General features: G+C 46.2%; 1 protein-coding gene across 4 annotated transcripts in view; it reads right to left on the bottom strand.

The window, feature by feature from the left end:
- UNK (unk zinc finger) overlaps window positions 1-17972 on the bottom strand; it is an 890253-nt gene that overhangs the window by 606781 nt on the left and 265500 nt on the right. The gene's annotated exons all lie outside the window — the stretch shown is intronic.

Below are 17972 nucleotides of genomic sequence, written 5' to 3'. Positions count from 1 at the left end.
TCTGAATTCAGCAAGGGGTCATTTGTGTAGATCCTACAAGGTTTTCCTACAGAAAATAACAGCTGAAATAAAAAAATATTGAAATTGAGCTGAAAACAACAGCCATTTTTCTTTATGTTTTACTCTGTAACTTTTTCCTGCGATGTCAGATTTCTGAAAGCAATATACCGTTTTGTCTGCTGTACTCTTCTGGTTGCAGGGATATAAAGGGCTTGTAGGTTCATCAAGAACCCTAGGTACCCAGAGCCAATAAATGAGATGCACCCTGCAGTTGGTTTTCATTCTATACTGGGTATACAGCAATTCATTTGCTGAAATATGAAGAGTGAAAAAGAGGTATCAAGAAAACCTTAGCATTTCCAAAATGGGATCAAGATAAGGTTTTGAGGAGCAGTGGTTATTTGCACATCGCTGAATTCCGAGGTGCCCATACTAGCATGTGAATTGCAGGGCATTTCTCAAATAGACGTCTTTTTTACACACTCTCTTATATTTGGAAGGAAAAAATGTAGAGAAAGATAAGGGGCAATAACACTTGTTTTGCTATTCTATGTTCCCCCAAGTCTCCCGATAAAAATGATACCTCACTTGTGTGGGTAGGCCTTGTGCCCGCGACAGGAAATGCCACAAAACACAACATGGACACATCCTATTTTTTTTATAGAAAAAACAGCTGTTTTTTCCAAAGTGCCTACCTGTAGATTTTGGCCTCTAGCTCAGCCGGCACATAAGGAAACCTACCAAACCTGTGCATTTCTGAAAACTAGAGACCTAGGGGAATCCAAGGAGGGGTGACTTGCGGGGCTCGGACCAGGTTCTGTTACCCAGAATCCTTTGCAAACCTCAAAAAGTAGCTAAAAAACAAGTTTTCCTAACATTTCGGTGACAGAAAGTTCTGGAATCTGAGAGGATCCTCAAATTTCCTTCCACCCGGCGTTCCCCCAAGTCTCCCGATAAAAATGATACCTCACTTGTGTGGGTAGGGCTAGCGCCCGCGACAGGAAACGCCCCAAAGCGCAACGTGGACACATCCAAATTTTTGGAAGAAAACAGAGGTGTTTTTTCAGAAGTGCCTACCTGTAGATTTTGGCCTCTAGCTCAGCCGGCACCTAGGGAAACCTACCAAACCTGTGCATTTCTGAAAACTAGAGACCTAGGGGAATCCAAGGAGGGGTGACTTGCGGGGCTCGGACCAGGTTCGGTTACCCAGAATCCTTTGCAAACCTCAAAATGTGGCTAAAATAACACGTTTTCCTCACATTTCGGTGACAGAAAGTTCTGGAATCTGAGAGGAGCCACAAATTTCCTTCCACCCAGCGTTCCCCCAAGTCTCCCGATAAATATGATACCTCACTTGTGTGGTTAGGCCTGGTGCCTGCGACAGGAATAGATCACACAACGGTCAATGTTGGTCCTTACGTGAGGCAGCTGTTGACCCTGGGGTGATCCATTCCTGACACAGGCACCAGGTGTAGGCACTCAAGTGGGGTAGTCTTTTTATCAGGACAGGTGAGGAGTCACTGGGTGGTAGGAATGTTGTGGATCCCAGCATATTCCTGTAGTTTGTGTGACAGAAATGCGAGAAAAAGAGTCTTTTTTTCAACATTTCAGCTTTGCAGGGTATTCTGGGTAAGAAAACTTTGGGGAATCCACACAAGTCACACCTCTGTGGACTCCCCCGAATGTCTAGTTTCCGGAAATGTTTGGGTTTAGTGTGTTTCTCTATATGGCCGCCGAATCCAGGACCAAAAACACAGGTGCCTGCCTTACAAAACCAGTTTGTTTTGCCATAGACAATTTTGATGTCTCCACAATATGATTTGGGTGGTGGAATTTGGGGCTGAACTAAATTGGGGAGCTCCCAAGAGAGCACTCTCTCTCTGCTTGCCGCCGCATTCACCTGCTCTCTGGGTTGGCCTAACCCACTATTACCCAGTTGCACGAACAGCTTGCGAAGGGACAGCAGGACTGTCCTCATCACCTCCCTCATAATGTACTGGAAGAGGAGTTTTCGAATGGGACTCCTCTGACTGAAAAATCACTCCCAGAGTCTGCGCCATTGTCCTATCCCTCAGATGCTGTCTCAGTATCTGATGTCTCAGTCTCTGATCCTATGTCAGAGCGGTCCTCTATAACCCGAGTGCAGGCAGCAGTCATCCATCAAGATGCCATCTCTGCTATTGGCTAAACTGTTGCTCTAAAACACTAGACTACGTAGACAGTCACAAAATCGATGGTGTGTGTGAGATACGTGCAACAGTAGAGGCCACCTTACCTGCGCTTCTTCCCTCAATCAGCACGTACTTTCAAGACACTCAAAAAACACCTTGTCACATACCATTCGTCACAGTCTTTAGCACCTCCTGCGCCCAGTCCAACAATCATTATTGGTGCTCCCACTCCCTCCTCCTCGGATTCCCTCATTACCACCCAGCAAAAGTGCCCTTCATCTCTCCATAGACTTTACTAATGTACTCAGCTATTTACATAAAATACAGATGTGCTCTTTGCAGTAGGCATATAAACCTTCTGCGCTTCTTTATGGCACTAAAACTGCCACTAGACAAGTCGGACCCTTTTCCCCCCAGGGAAACCACACACATATTGACAAAAGTGATATATATATGACAGCCAACCACCTGAAACTCAACTCAAGCAAAACCAAAATAATCCTCTTTGGCCCACACAAAAACACCTGGGACCCCCCCATGGTGGCCCACCACGCTAGGCCCTGCACCCACCCCCGCCAACCATGCACGCAACCTCAGCATCATCCTAGACTCCTCCCTCTCGATGACCCAACAAATCAACGCTCTTACCTCCTCATGCTTCAACAAACTCCGTATACTGAAAAACATTCAAATGGATCCCCACAGAGACCAGAAAAAATGTCACTCACGCACTCATCAGCAGCAGGCTTGATTACGGAAACGCCCTCTACGCCGGCACCACTCTAAAACTCAAGCGCAAACTACACGCATCCAGAACTCAGCAGCACGACTCATCCTCGACCTCCGCCGACACGAACACATCTCTCCACACCTCAAATCCCTCCACTGGCTCCCCATTGACAAAAGGATCACCTTCAAGATCCTCATCCTCGCACACAAATCACTCCACAACACAGGCCCTGCCTACCTCAACGAGAGTCACCTTCCACACCCCCACACGAAACGTCCGCTCAGCTGACCTCTCTCTCGCCTCTGTCCCCCGCATCAAACACACCACCACCGGAGGCAGATCCTTCTACCTTGCACCCAAAACCTGGAACGCACTCACAACCCACCTTCGCAAGACCCAAAACCTACTTCTTTTTTCAGGAAGGGCCTCAAAACCTGGCTTTTTGAACAGTGAACCTCCCAGCCCCCTTTCCCTCCCTCCACCCCCCCCCCCCCAGCGCCTTGAGACCCTCACAGGTGAGTAGCGCGCTTTATAAATCTCTTTGATACAGATCTACCTCTATATATATATATATATATATATCTATATATATCTACATAGATATATCTATAGATATATCCATGTACCTAGATATATCTATCTACATAGATATATATAGATATATATATACATATATATTTTTTTTAGTTGTTGTATGGTTACCGTCAAAATGGCCCCCAGGGAAACCCTACAACATCTATAAAAAAAATTGCCCCCACAGGGGGTCACCCTGCCCACGGGCGACCCCCTGTCATTTCATTTTTTTAAAATTTATTTATTTATTTATTTTAAATCCCCTGGGGGGGCCGCCTCCCAAAAGTGAAATCCCTGGTGTCTAGTGGGGTTTCCTGGCCCCCGATCGCAGCTGTGCTGCGATCGGGGGCCAGGAAACCGTTTGAAAAGGCCTGGTAAGAAAGGGGAGACTCTCCCCTTTCTTACGAGGCCTTCTGAAACTGTTTCTGGCCCCCGATCGCAGCACAGCTGCGACCGGGGGGCCAGGAAACACTTTCAGGAAGGCCTCGTAAAAAAGGGGAGACACTACCCTTTCTTACGAGGCCTTACCGAACGTGGAAAAGGCCGTTTTCCCCATCAAAGCAGGAAGCGGCCGCAAGGCTGCTTCCTGCTTTGATGGGGAAAACACCTTTGAAACGTCAGCGCGCCTCGCGGCGCGCTGACGTCACAAAGGGGCGGGGGGGGGACACGGTAGCTTCTGTGTCTCCCGGGGGGAGTAAAAAAAATAAAAAGGATTTATTAATGCCCTTCCTGGTGTCGGCCACTGGTCATGACCCGCACCAGGGAGGGTGTGTGGGCGTCGGCCAATTAAAAGTTCCATACTTACCTGTGTGAAGTACCTTACAATTTATGTACTTACCTAAATTCTGAATCGTGTGGTTCTAAAAATAAATTAAGAAAATAATATTCTTCTATATAAAAACCTATTGGCCTAGAGTTAAGTCTTTGAGTGTGTCTCCTCATTTACTGCCTGTGTGTGTACAGCAAATGCTTAACACTACCCTCTGATAAGCCTACTGCTCGACCACACAACCACAAAATAGAGCATTAGTATTACCTAATTTTGCCACTATCAACCTCTAAGAGGAACCCTTGGACTCTGTGTGCACTATCTCTCACTTTGAGGTAGTATATACAGAGCCAACGTCCTACATTGAATCTTAGGACCCACCCAAGAGAGAGACCCTAAAAAGGGAGAGGGTTTGGTCACCTAGCAGGGTGACCACATATCAGGATGGGGCTGTGACGTCACCTGCCTGACCTGGCGACTCGGATGCTCCCAGGGGCCTCTCTCTACCTTAGACTCAAGAAGGCAGACTCAAGTGGCCACCTGGAGGAGCTCTGGGCGCTGCCCCTGGGGTGGTGATGGACAGGGGAGTGGTCACTCCCCTTTCCATTGTCCAGTTTCACGTCGGAGCAGGGACCAGCGGTCCCTGGACTAGCTCAAACAGGTTTATGCAAGGAGGGCACCAAATAAACCCCTCAAAGCATACCGGTGGCTAGAGGAGGCTACCCATCCCAAGCCATGTAAGAAATTAATTACTTACCTGTAACTGCAGTTATCCAGTATTGGATCTTTCATAGATTCACATACTAGAATCTTTCCCGTCGAAGTGGGAGTCCCATGGTATCCTATAAAGCAGTACATAACAATAACCATAGAGTTTACAATGCAAACAGACCTAAATGTGCTCGTCTGTTCATGTCATTTTTTTAAATGGACTAAACTTGAACCATAACCAATCCGGCGACAACACTCCCAAGAGAAGCTCCCTTCCTCAGATTTTCAGCATAAGAGTGAACTATGTTACCTGAGTCAGTAAAAGGGAGCCTCTAAGGGGAGGAGGATGGGTTGCATGTGAATCTAAAAAAAACTACCAATACTGGATAACTGCAGTTACAGATAAGTAATTAATTTCTTATCCAGTAATGGATCTTTCATAGATTCACATCCTTGAATCTGATTAACAAGCAGTATAATAAAATTGAAGCTGATGGAGGGAAGGAAAGTATTTTGTTTCTCTCTTTTTTTTTCTTCATGTAAGTATATATACCAATCATAGTAAGACCATACTGTATGTAGAGATGTTGAATTTGGAACAGTAATCAGAAAATATGAGAACAACAGATATAAACAATAGCAATAGAAAACAAAATTCTACATTACCAAGAGGCTCACCTTTACTGGAACAGGTGTCCTAGAACTGCTTTGCCCATGGCCGCATCCGTCCTATGGGTAGCCTGAAGGCAATAGTGCTTTGTGAAGGAGTGGGTACTCTTCCAAGTAGCAGCAAAGCATATTTGATCAGGCGGGACCCCAGCAAACACAGCCGCAGAGGTAGAAACTGCCCTTGTTGAATGCTGTGCTCTAGGTCGTCTTTGTAGAGGTTTCCTGCTGCAGAATGCCACAACTGAATAGTTGCCGATAGCCACCTTGCCACCATTGACTTTGTTACAGAAGAACCCATGCGCCCAGGTCCATAGGAGAGTAATAACTGATCAGATTTGCGAAAAATGTTGGTTCGTTGAAGATAGAACTTAAGACATCTCTTCACATCCAACGTGTGGAGGGATTTTTCTGCTGGAGATCTCGGATTACGAAAATATGTCCGGAGAATAACTGGTTGATTAAGATGAAACTGAGAAGGAACTTTAGGAATTAATTTTGGATTTGTTTTGAGAATGACAAAATCGTCAGTAAAACGCAGCAAGGGCTTTTGTGTAGTGAAAGCTTGAATTTCACTGACCCTTCTGGTGGAAGTGATCACTAGAAGGAAAGCTACCTTCCACATAAGGAACTTAAGATCTGATTTATGTATGGGTTCAAACGGGGGTTTCATTAGTTGTGAGAGTACAACATTAAGGTGCCATACAGGAGGAGGCAACATTACTGGAGGAAAGACCCTAAATAAACCTCTCATGAATTGTTTAATAAGACGTGACAAAGAAAGTAAGGCCGTGTTTGAAGAACGTCTATGTCGAGATTGCTGGCAAATGCACTTTCACTGAGGAATGCACGAGCACAGACTTTGCCAGCATTAACAGGTAAGGTAAAATTTGCTCCGGATAGGCCTCATAAGGGTGTAAGTTGTGCTGTTGACACCAACAACAGAACCATTTCCATTTAAGTCTATATGTTTTGTTTGTGCTGTCTGCTCTCACCTTAGAAAGTATACTTCTACATTCTGGGGTTATCCTGAGATGTTGGAATTCATGGAATTCAGGAGCCATGGGTGCAAGTGCAATGACGTTGGATCTGGATGTAGTATCTCCCCTTGACGCACAGAAAGTAGCCCTGCAGCTGGAAGACGTATCAGTGTGATTTCAGACATTAAAAGAAGCTCCGTGTACCAGCATTGTCTGGGCCATTTGGGAGCAATTAGTATTAGGCGACAAGACTCTGTCTTCATCTTGGCTATGAACTTGGAAATCAATGAGATTGGGGGTGGGGGTACGCATAGATCCCAGACGTTCGCATCGAAAGGGCACTCCCCCAAGACCCTGGGAGGGGATACCGACTTGCGTAAAATTGGCATTTGGTATTGACGTTCGTTGCAAAGAGATCTACAGTTGGCTTCCCCCATGCTGCAGAAATTTTGTCTAATTGGGCATGATTCAGTTCCCATTTGTGACGATCGCCATTGGTCCTGCTGAGTTCACCTGCTAGCGCATTGTGCACTCCTGGAACATGCTCGGCCTTCAGAGAGATGTTGTGTTTTGTTAGCCAATCCCATAGTACTTGAGCTTCCTGTGTAAGCGTTCAAAACCTCGTGCCTCCCTGCTTGTTTAGATAATACATGCTGGTGGTGTTGTCTGTCCGCACCAGCACTCGAGACCCTTTAATCCTCGGGAGGAATGCCTGCAACGTGAAAAAGATAGCTTTGAGTTCTAGGCTCTTGATATCCATCCGCCTTTGGTGTCTTGACCATTTCCCCTGGATTAGTAGATCTTGGAGATGACCTCCCCATCCTTCCATGGAAGCATCTGTGGTAATTATAAATTGTGGGACTAACGGAATGTACATGAGGCCTGGAGAAAGATGAGACTGGTGAGCTCACCAGCCCAATGCCTTTACCATTTTTGGCGTAACCTGAATGCGATCCTCAAACTAACCTTGCGATTGGTTCCACTCAACTTGCAATTCTTCCTTCAACGGTCTCATTTTGAGATGTGCATTTAGTACCAAGTTGATCGTGGAAGATATCATACCTAGGAGCGATTTGTACGACCTCAGTGAAATTAACTATCTTTTTTATATTATTTTGGCCAGAGATGCTAGCCCTTCCTGTGTAAGGAAAGCTTTGTTCAGCTGAGTGTCCAGGATAGCCCCGAGAAAAGACATCCTCTGAGTGGGTATTGTGCAAGGTATTTTGACATTGAGTGTTGAGGCCTAGTCTTTGAAAGAGTGTAATGCAATCTTTTGTTGCTGCTAATGCTGCTTGCGGGTTCATGCTTTCAGTAGCCAGTCGTCTAGGTATGGAAAAACCTGGTGACCTTATTTCCTGAGAGCAGCTGCTACTGGGGCTAGACATTTTGTGAATATGTGAGGAGCGGATCTGAGTCCGAAAGGACTCGAAACTGATAGTGAGTACCAGCCACTGTGAATCGAAGACATCTGAAATGCTTAGGGTGTATGGGCATATGAAAATAAGCATCTTCCAAGTCAAGAGATGTCATATAGTCTCCGCTGTTTAGGAGATTTAATATGTCTGAAAGAGTGATCATTCTGAAAGTTTGTTTGCGGAGGTACTGGTTTAGATGCCGGAGATCTAGAATAGGTCTCCATTCCCCTGTTTTCTTTTTCACAAGGAAAACACGGGAATAGAATCCTTTCCCTCTCTGAGCCATTAAAACTTTTTCTATTGCTCCTCTGAGAAGCATCAATTTGATCTCTTTTTTCAATAAGTGAACATGAGGGGAATGCGCCCCTTTCAGGGGAGTGGTTGGCGACAGGACAGTGAATTCTAGGGTGTGGCTATAAGCCACTATGTCCAATACCCATTGATCCAAGGTGATAGTTTCCCAGTTGTGGAGATATTTGGATATATTTGCCCCTATTTGATGCTGGGAAAGGTGAGTAGCTGGTACTTCTATTAGGTCACTGCTTGCGTTCTGTGTCTCTGGGTTGATGCGAGAGCCTCGGTTGGGCTCATTGTCTATTGCCACGCTTGAAAATACCATATTTGGAGCAACCAATGTACCATCATAAAGAAATGCTGTTTTCCAAATTAAGTATCTGCCACCATGGTCGGACAACTAAATGTAAGGAGGTAAACACTATAAAGGAGTTCCCAGTTCTGAGAAGCATTTACTGGAATTACATGAGTGTAGGAAAGTATCATCTTGCCTGGCATGTTACCCCCATTTTTCACTGTATATATGTTGTTTTAGTTGTATGTGTCACTGGGACCCTGGTAACCCAGGGCCCCAGTGCTCATAAGTGTGCCTGAATGTGTTACCTGTGTAGTGACTAACTGTCTCACTGAGGCTCTGCTAACCAGAACCTCAGTGGTTATGCTCTCTCATTTCTTTCCAAATTGTCACTAACAGGCTAGTGACCATTTTTACCAATTTACATTGGCTTACTGGAACACCCTTATAATTCCCTAGTATATGGTACTGAGGTACCCAGGGTATTGGGGTTCCAGGAGATCCCTATGGGCTGCAGCATTTCTTTTGCCACCCATAGGGAGCTCTGACAATCCTTACACAGGCCTGCCACTGCAGCCTGAGTGAAATAACGTCCACGTTATTTCACAGCCATTTTACACTGCACTTAAGTAACTTATAAGTCACCTATATGTCTAACCTTTACCTGGTAAAGGTTAGGTGCAAAGTTACTTAGTGTGAGGGCACCCTGGCACTAGCCAAGGTGCCCCCACATTGTTCAGAGCCAATTCCCTGAACTTTGTGAGTGCGGGGACACCATTACACGCGTGCACTACATATAGGTCACTACCTATATGTAGCTTCACCATGGTAACTCCGAATATGGCCATGTAACATGTCTATGATCATGGAATTGCCCCCTCTATGCCATCCTGGCATAGTTGGCACAATCCCATAATCCCAGTGGTCTGTAGCACAGACCCTGGTACTGCCAAACTGCCCTTCCTGGGGTTTCACTGCAGCTGCTGCTGCTGCCAACCCCTCAGACAGGCAGCTGCCCTCCTGGGGTCCAGCCAGGCCTGGCCCAGGATGGCAGAACAAAGAACTTCCTCTGAGAGAGGGTGTAACACCCTCTCCCTTTGGAAAATGGTGTGAAGGCAGGGGAGGAGTAGCCTCCCCCAGCCTCTGGAAATGCTTTGTTGGGCACAGATGTGCCCAATTCTGCATAAGCCAGTCTACACCGGTTCAGGGACCCCTTAGCCCCTGCTCTGGCGCGAAACTGGACAAAGGAAAGGGGAGTGACCACTCCCCTGACCTGCACCTCCCCTGGGAGGTGTCCAGAGCTCCTCCAGTGTGCTCCAGACCTCTGCCATCTTGGAAACAGAGGTGCTGCTGGCACACTGGACTGCTCTGAGTGGCCAGTGCCACCAGGTGACGTCAGAGACTCCTGCTGATAGGCTCCTTCAGGTGTTAGTAGCCTATCCTCTCTCCTAGGTAGCCAAACCCTCTTTTCTGGCTATTTAGGGTCTCTGTCTCTGGGGAAACGGCAGATAACGAATGCAAGAGCTCATCCGAGTTCCTCTGCATCTCCCTCTTCACCTTCTGATAAGGAATCGACTGCTGACCGCGCTGGAAGCCTGCAAACCTGCAACATAGTAGCAAAGACGACTACTGCAACTCTGTAACGCTGATCCTGCCGCCTTCTCGACTGTTTTCCTGCTTGTGCATGCTGTGGGGGTAGCCTGCCTCCTCTCTGCACCAGAAGCTCCTAAGAAATCTCCCGTGGGTCGACGGAATCTTCCCCCTGCAACCGCAGGCACCAAAAAGCTGCATTACCGGTCCCTTGGGTCTCCTCTCAGCACGACGAGCGAGGTCCCTCGAATCCAGCGACTCTGTCCAAGTGACCCCCACAGTCCAGTGACTCTTCAGTCCAAGTTTGGTGGAGGTAAGTCCTTGCCTCACCTCGCTGGGCTGCATTGCTGGGAACCGCGACTTTGCAGCTACTCCGGCCCCTGTGCACTTCCGGCGGAAATCCTTTGTGCACAGCCAAGCCTGGGTCCACGGCACTCTAACCTGCATTGCACGACTTTCTAAGTTGGTCTCCGGCGACGTGGGACTCCTTTGTGCAACTTCGGCGAGCACCGTTTCACGCATCCTCGTAGTGCCTGTTTCTGGCACTTCTCCGGGTGCTACCTGCTTCAGTGAGGGCTCTTTGTCTTGCTCGACGTCCCCTCTCTCTTCAGGTCCAATTTGCGACCTCCTGGTCCCTCCTGGGCCCCGGCAGCGTCCAAAAACGCCAAACGCACGATTTGCGACTAGCAAGGCTTGTTGGCGTTCTTTCGGCGGGAAAACACTTCTGCACGACTCTCCCAGGCGAGAGGGATCCGTCCACCAAATGGGAAGTCTCTAGCCCTTTTCGTTCCTGCAGAAACCTCAGCTTCTTCTGTCCAGTAGAAGCTTCTTTGCACCCGCAGCTGGCATTTCCTGGGCATCTGCCCATCTCCGACTTGCTTGTGACTTTTGGACTTGGTCCCCTTGTTCCACAGGTACCCTAGATTGGAAATCCACAGTTGTTGCATTGCTGGTTTGTGTCTTTCCTGCATTATTCCTCTAACACGACTATTTTGTCCTTAGGGGAACTTTAGTGCACTTTGCACTCACTTTTCAGGGTCTTGGGGAGGGTTATTTTTCTAACTCTCACTATTTTCTAATAGTCCCAGCGACCCTCTACAAGGTCACATAGGTTTGGGGTCCATTCGTGGTTCTCATTCCACTTTTGGAGTATATGGTTTGTGTTGCCCCTATCCCTATGTTTCCCCATTGCATCCTATTGTAACTATACATTGTTTGCACTGTTTTCTAAGACTATACTGCATATTTTTGCTATTGTGTATATATATCTTGTGTATATTTCCTATCCTCTCACTGAGGGTACACTCTAAGATACTTTGGCATATTGTCATAAAAATAAAGTACCTTTATTTTTAGTATAACTGTGTATTGTGTTTTCTTATGATATTGTGCATATGACACTAAGTGGTACTGTAGTAGCTTCACACGTCTCCTAGTTCAGCCTAAGCTGCTCTGCTAACCTACCATTATCTATCAGCCTAAGCTGCTAGACACCCTATACACTAATAAGGGATAACTGGGCCTGGTGCAAGGTGCAAGTACCCCTTGGTACTCACTACAAGCCAGTCCAGCCTCCTACAATGAGAAAATTGGGAACAACAATTTTATGAAAGTATTGAGAAAATTGTCCAATAAAGAAACTTACTAGATAGTGGGGGATCTGTAAAACATGGACATATATGAATTAATAATTGATTAAAGATGGTGGTAAATATAGAGACCACTTATTTGAGTTTATGTATACTGAAAGAGCTCCCTTTGGCACAGGCAAAACGCATCTTACAAGTTTTACAAAATTTGCACTAGAAGGAGCAACAAATGCAATGCCTAATACCTGCAATTTTACACCTGCTTTAGGTGTACTGGCTGCTTCTTCAAACGCTTCTGAATTTGAATATGGTACTGAATTTGCACATAGGATTTATTGTCAATACGCACAATTCCATATATTTTATCTATCCATGAATATAACAACATATTCTACAGAGAATGCTCAGAACAGCTTGTGATTGGACTAAATAGAAATCCTCGTCAGCTTATGCTGCCGTGCAGTGAATTTTTGAAGACAGTGGCTTCAAGGCACTACACACACACAGTTTCAGGTGATTCCACTGCGCAGATGGCAGAAATACACGTCCTGTTACTTGCTCTACAGAAGGCTGACCTGTCAGTTCCTATACTTATTGTGTAATTGTATCCAAGGATATAGTGTGGATTTACCACACTGTCACTTGACCACATTCAGAGATTTAAAGGGGAAGTAAATAAAAAGTGAGCAACTCTACTGAAAGTTAGCTGTTCTACAGGACAAGCTTCCTGTGGTGCATGTAGTCCACATTATGCCCCATAAAAGTGAAGGAATTCACAATAGAAGGAACTGAGCAGAAGATTTGGCTGCAAAAACAGTGATGCAAATCATGGCGACTGCTGTAAGCCAATTCCAAACCAAGATTCATGCAGATATTTTGGTAGTGATAGAGGTGGTTTGAAAATAGAGATACCTCCTGATGGCTTCTCCCTCAAAATATTTCTACACCCTTACTATAAAGATAATGCAGATGTAGTTTTCATAGCTGGAGTCAGAGACAGCATTCCTAAGAGCTGAACTGGATTTAATGAAGGCCGCTCATAAAGGGATAGCTTTAGCTCTTGCTTGCTTCAGGGATACTGTACCAATGCTGCAGCAATGATACTGTCTGCCATATTTACCAACACCTACCAAACAATATGTCAGCAATGCTTTATTTGCCAACAGATAAAACATTACTGTTGCAAAACCAGACTCTTCTTACTAACTCTGATTCAACCTTCAAGGTACTTTTTCACAACAACTTCAGGCCAATGGTGAGTGCCAACTAGTATAAATATATATTGGTTGCTCTCAATTCATGCTCCAGATTCTTTTGGGTTTAGCCACAAAAGATTGCCTCAGCTCAAGCCGTCATTAGAGACTTACAGTGCCTAGTCGTAATGGCTCAATTCAAAAACATTCATTCAGACAATAGGTCTAAGTATGCCACTAAGGCGTTCATGAATGATATGCCTGCTGTAGGAGTACGGATGTTATATATGCACCATTTCGCCTGGAATCAAACCGAATTATAGAACGAGCTAAGGTACACTCAAACAAGTCTTGATCGCAAGGGTACTGGGTACAGGATTGAGTTGGCCGTATAACCTGTGTGGAGTTCAAGGCGCACTAATTATCGTGCCTAGAGGAGTGGCAGGTGGCCACACCCCGTACAAGATGCTCTTTGGAGTACTAGCATGTGATTTTGATGTCCCTGCAAAGGAGGTACAGTCCAAAACACCTAATCCTTGGATTTACTAAAATGGAGAACGTTCACAAAATTACAAATAAATTATCTAAAGGAAATAATGACTCCAACACATTAAGATTCCTTAAGCTGCTGATGTGGGGCTCCTGAAAGCGAGAGAGCTAGTGCAAGAAAATATCCCTAACTACCAAGTCTTCGGACTATTTTACGGACCACCTGTTTCAGTTATTGGTGTAAAAGGCACTCAAATGGTGATCCTGCTACAGCTGCCTCATTCAAAGAAAAACAAGATGCTATCAACTGACAACATCAAAAAGAATTATGTGGCCAATTCTGTTTTGCAGACCCCCACTGACACCAAAGTTCTTCTGTAGGAGACAAGGACAACCTTTCACTACTCTGCAAAAGCTATTCGAAGAAGAGTACAGCTGCAATGAGGTTCTCAGCCCTCAGGTCTCAGTCTCTCAAAAGTAACAGTTTTGAGAGGCTGAGCAGCCTGCTGTGTTTCCAGCTTCAATTTCAACTAGTGAATTTGACATTGAATTCAGCAATTCCAAACATTACAAATACTGCTATAGTTTATTATGAGTCACTAACAAAACCAACATTGACTAACATTTTTCAATTACAAAAAATTGTGCAATATGAAAATAACTGATACAGACTTGGAAAGAAAAGAAATCATTATCTCTACGCCAGGTAATCACCACTACAGGTAGTGTCTTGCTTGTTGTTGGTGCCATGACATTCGTTTCTCCAACAAGGCCCTACATTTTCACTGCTAATAGAGTTCTTTCCCCTTACGTGCATCAGACGGCTGGGAGCCGTCCAATGCCGCAGTGGGCGTGTGCGGAGGATTGCTCCCAGCCGTCCTGACACTCACTATAGGAAGTTGGCTGTGTATATACTATTTCAAAGTAAGAAATAGTGTGCACAGAGTCCAAGGGTTCCCCTTAGAGGTAAGATAGTGGCAAAAGTAGATAAATCTAATGCTCTATTTTGTGGTAGTGTGGTCGAGCAGTAGGCTTATCAGAGGGTAGTGTTAAGCATTTGTTGTACACACACAGGCAATAAATGAGGAACACACACTCAATGACAATTCCAGGCCAATAGGTTTTTATATAGAAAAATATATTTTCTTAGTTTATTTTAAGAACCACAGGTTCAAGATTTACATCAAGCACTTTAAATGTAAGGTACTTCACTTAGATACTTTAGGAACTTTGAATGAAAGCAATATCATGTACAGTCCTTGTAAAAATAGCAATAAGCTATTTTCAAAGTGGAAACAGTGCAAAAATCAACAGTTCCTAGGGGAGGTAAATAAAGGTTATATTAGGAGGTAAGTAAAACACTTACAAGTCTCAGTCCTGGGGCATAGGCAGCCCACCGTTGGGGGTTCAAGGCAACCCCAAAGTTACCACACCAGCAGCTCAGGGCCGGTCAGGTGCAGAGGTCAAAGAGTTGCCCAAAAAACATAGGCGCATATGGAGAACAGGGGTGCTCCGGTTCCAGTCTGCCAGCAGGTAAGCACCTGCGTCCTCGGGGGGCAGACCAGGGGGGGTTTTGTAGAGCTCTGGGGGGGGGCACAAGTGGGCACACAAAACACACCCTCAGCGGCACAGGGCGGCCGGGTGCAGTGTGCAAAGCAGGTGTCGGGTTTCAGGTAGTAAACAATGGAGGGACCCGGGGGTCACTCAAGCGGTGCAGGCAGGCACAGGGGGGGCTTCTCGGGACAGCCAGCACCTGGGCTAGGCAGAGGGTCACCTAGGGGTCACTCCTGCGTTGACGTTCGGTTCCTTCAGGTCCTGGGGGCTGCAGGTGCAGTGTTGGTTCCAGGCGTCAGGTCCCTTGTTACAGGCAGTCGTGGTCAGGGGGAGCCTCTGGATTCTCTCTGCAGGCGTCGCTGTTGGGGCTCAGGGGGGTCGTCTCTGTTTATTCATAGGCTTGCAGTCGCTGGGGAGTCCTCCTTGTGGTGTTTGTTCTTTGGATCTCGAGCCGGGGGACGTCTGGTGCAGAGTGCGAAGTCTCACGCTTCCGGCGGGAAACATGAAGTCCTTGAAAGTTGCTTCTTTGTTGCAAAGAAGTAACTGGTTTTGAACAGGGCCACTGTTCACAGTAGTTTCTTGGTCCTGTAGTCCAGGGCAGTCCTCTGAGGCTTCAGAGGTAGCTGGTCCCTGTCTGATGCATTGTTGGAGCAGGTTTCGGTAGGGCTGGGGCCAAAACAGTTGTTATCTTCCTCCTTCTCTGCAGGCTTGTAGGTCAGCAGTCCTTCTTTCTTCAGGTTGCAGGAATCTAATTTCCTGGGATCTGTGGAGCCCCTAAATACTGAATTTAGGGGTGTGTTTAGGTCTGGGAGGGCACTAGCCAATGGCTACTGCCCTTGAAGGTGGTTACACCCTCTTTGCGCCTCCTCCCTGTGGTGAGGGGGGCACATCCCTAATCCTATTGGGGGAATCCTCCAAAATCAATATGGAGGATTTTTCAAGACAGGGGTCACCTCAGCTCAGGACACCTTAGGGGCTGTCCTGACTGGTGGGTGACTCCTCCTTGTTCTTCTCATTATCTCCTCCAGCATTGCCGCCAAAAGTGTGGGCAGTGGCCGGAGGGGCGGGCATCTCCACTAGCTGGGATGCCCTGGGGTGCTGTAACAAAAGGGGTAAGCCTTTGAGGCTCACCATCAGGTGTTACAGTTCCTGCAGGGGGAGGTGAGAAGCACCTCCACCCAGTACAGGCTTTGTTCCAGGCCACAGAGTGACAAAGGCACTCTCTCCATGTGGCCAGCAACATGTCTGGTGTGTGGCAGGCTGGCAGGAACTGGTCAGCCTACACTAAAAGTCGGGTATGTATTCAGGGGGCATCTCTAAGGTGCCCCCTGGGTGTATTTTACAATAAATTGCACACTGGCATCAGTGTGCATTTACTGTGCTGAGAAGTTTGATAGCAAACTTCCCAGTTTTCAGTGTAGCCATTATGGAACTGTGGAGTTCGTGTTTGACAAACTCCCAGACCATATACTCTTATGGCTACCCTGCACTTACAATGTCTGAAGTTTGGCTTAGACACTGTAGGGGCATAGTGTTAATGCACATATGCCCTCACCTGTGGTATAGGGCACCCTGCCTTGGGGCTGTAAAGCCTGCTAGAGGGGCGACTTACCGATGCCACAGGCAGTGTGAAGTTGGCATGGTACTCTGAGGGGAGTGCCATGTCGACTTAGTCATTTTCTCCCCATTAGCACACACAAGCTGTGAAGCAGTGTGTATGTGCTGAGTGAGGGGTCTCTAGGGTGGCATAAGACATGCTGCAGCCCTTAGAGACCTTCCCTGGCATCAGGGCCTTGGTACCAGGGGTACCGGTTACAAGGGACTTACCTGAGTGCCAGGGTTGTGCCAATTGTGGAGACAAAGGTACAGTTTAGGTAAAGAACACTGGCGTTGGGGCCTGGTTAACAGGGCCCCAGTACACTTTCAAATCATAACTTAGCATCAGCAAAGGCAAAAAGTTAGGGGTTAACAATGCCAAGGAGGCATTTCCTTACACTCAGCCAATCCAATCTCACCCACACATACACACACTGACTCACATGCACAGACTGGAGGCACAACATCACAGGTACAGTTCCCTCTGCAATGTGTACACATGGACATAGTTGACAGGCATGATTGTAACATAATTGTGGTGCCAGCATTCATTTGGCAAGGAATATGGACACCAAAATGACATTTCTGTATGTGTGCGATATGTGTCTTGTACCAGAGTGTCCCCATCCATGTCTCAAGCTACGACAACTAAAAGCTGCCAAGAGGAAGCGTTTATGGCGGCTGAAAACAAATTCTGAAGAGCTGCTCTGGGCCAAACTGTTTCATGATATTAAAAGCAACACTGCTAAATTCTGGCAGACAATCAATAGTCTACAAAATACAACAGGCCTTGGGGTCAACTCTCATGTGACAGAGGACAACTCGGTTAAATATCTCATGAAACATTTCAACACAGAACCATAAGATAAGACTAGAGAAGAAGAGAGAATATTTGGTACAGAGAATAGGGGAATTAAAGCTAAACAAACAACCATGTTTTATAATGACAATTACAAGCAAGCAGATTCAAAACAGGATTGCAAAAGGCAAGAAGGTGGGAGCTACAGGCCCAAATGGAATTCCACTGCTCCTTTTTAAATTGGATCCATATTATTGGACTGAAGCCCTCAAACCAGTCTCCGAACAAACCTTCAGCACAGAAACAATCCCAGCATCCTGGAGGGGGTCGATAATTTCACCACTATTTAAAAGGGGTAACAAAAATGAAGCAAAAAATTACAGGTTGACTGCTCTAATTGATAATGAGGAGAAGTATTATGCTGGCCTTATATGAGCTGCTGGACTGGGCGATGCAGCTATTCCACGGTGAAAGAATGCTTTGCGGGCAGCGGAGTCCAGCTGACCTGCATCCTTGTGAGATTTTTGAGTATTGTCAAGAATGAGCTAAAAGTCCGTC

The sequence above is a fragment of the Pleurodeles waltl genome, chromosome 7, assembly GCF_031143425.1.
Source record: "Pleurodeles waltl isolate 20211129_DDA chromosome 7, aPleWal1.hap1.20221129, whole genome shotgun sequence".
Taxonomy (NCBI): Eukaryota; Metazoa; Chordata; class Amphibia; order Caudata; family Salamandridae; genus Pleurodeles; species Pleurodeles waltl.
This window is presented reverse-complemented; position numbering and strand designations above follow the sequence as displayed.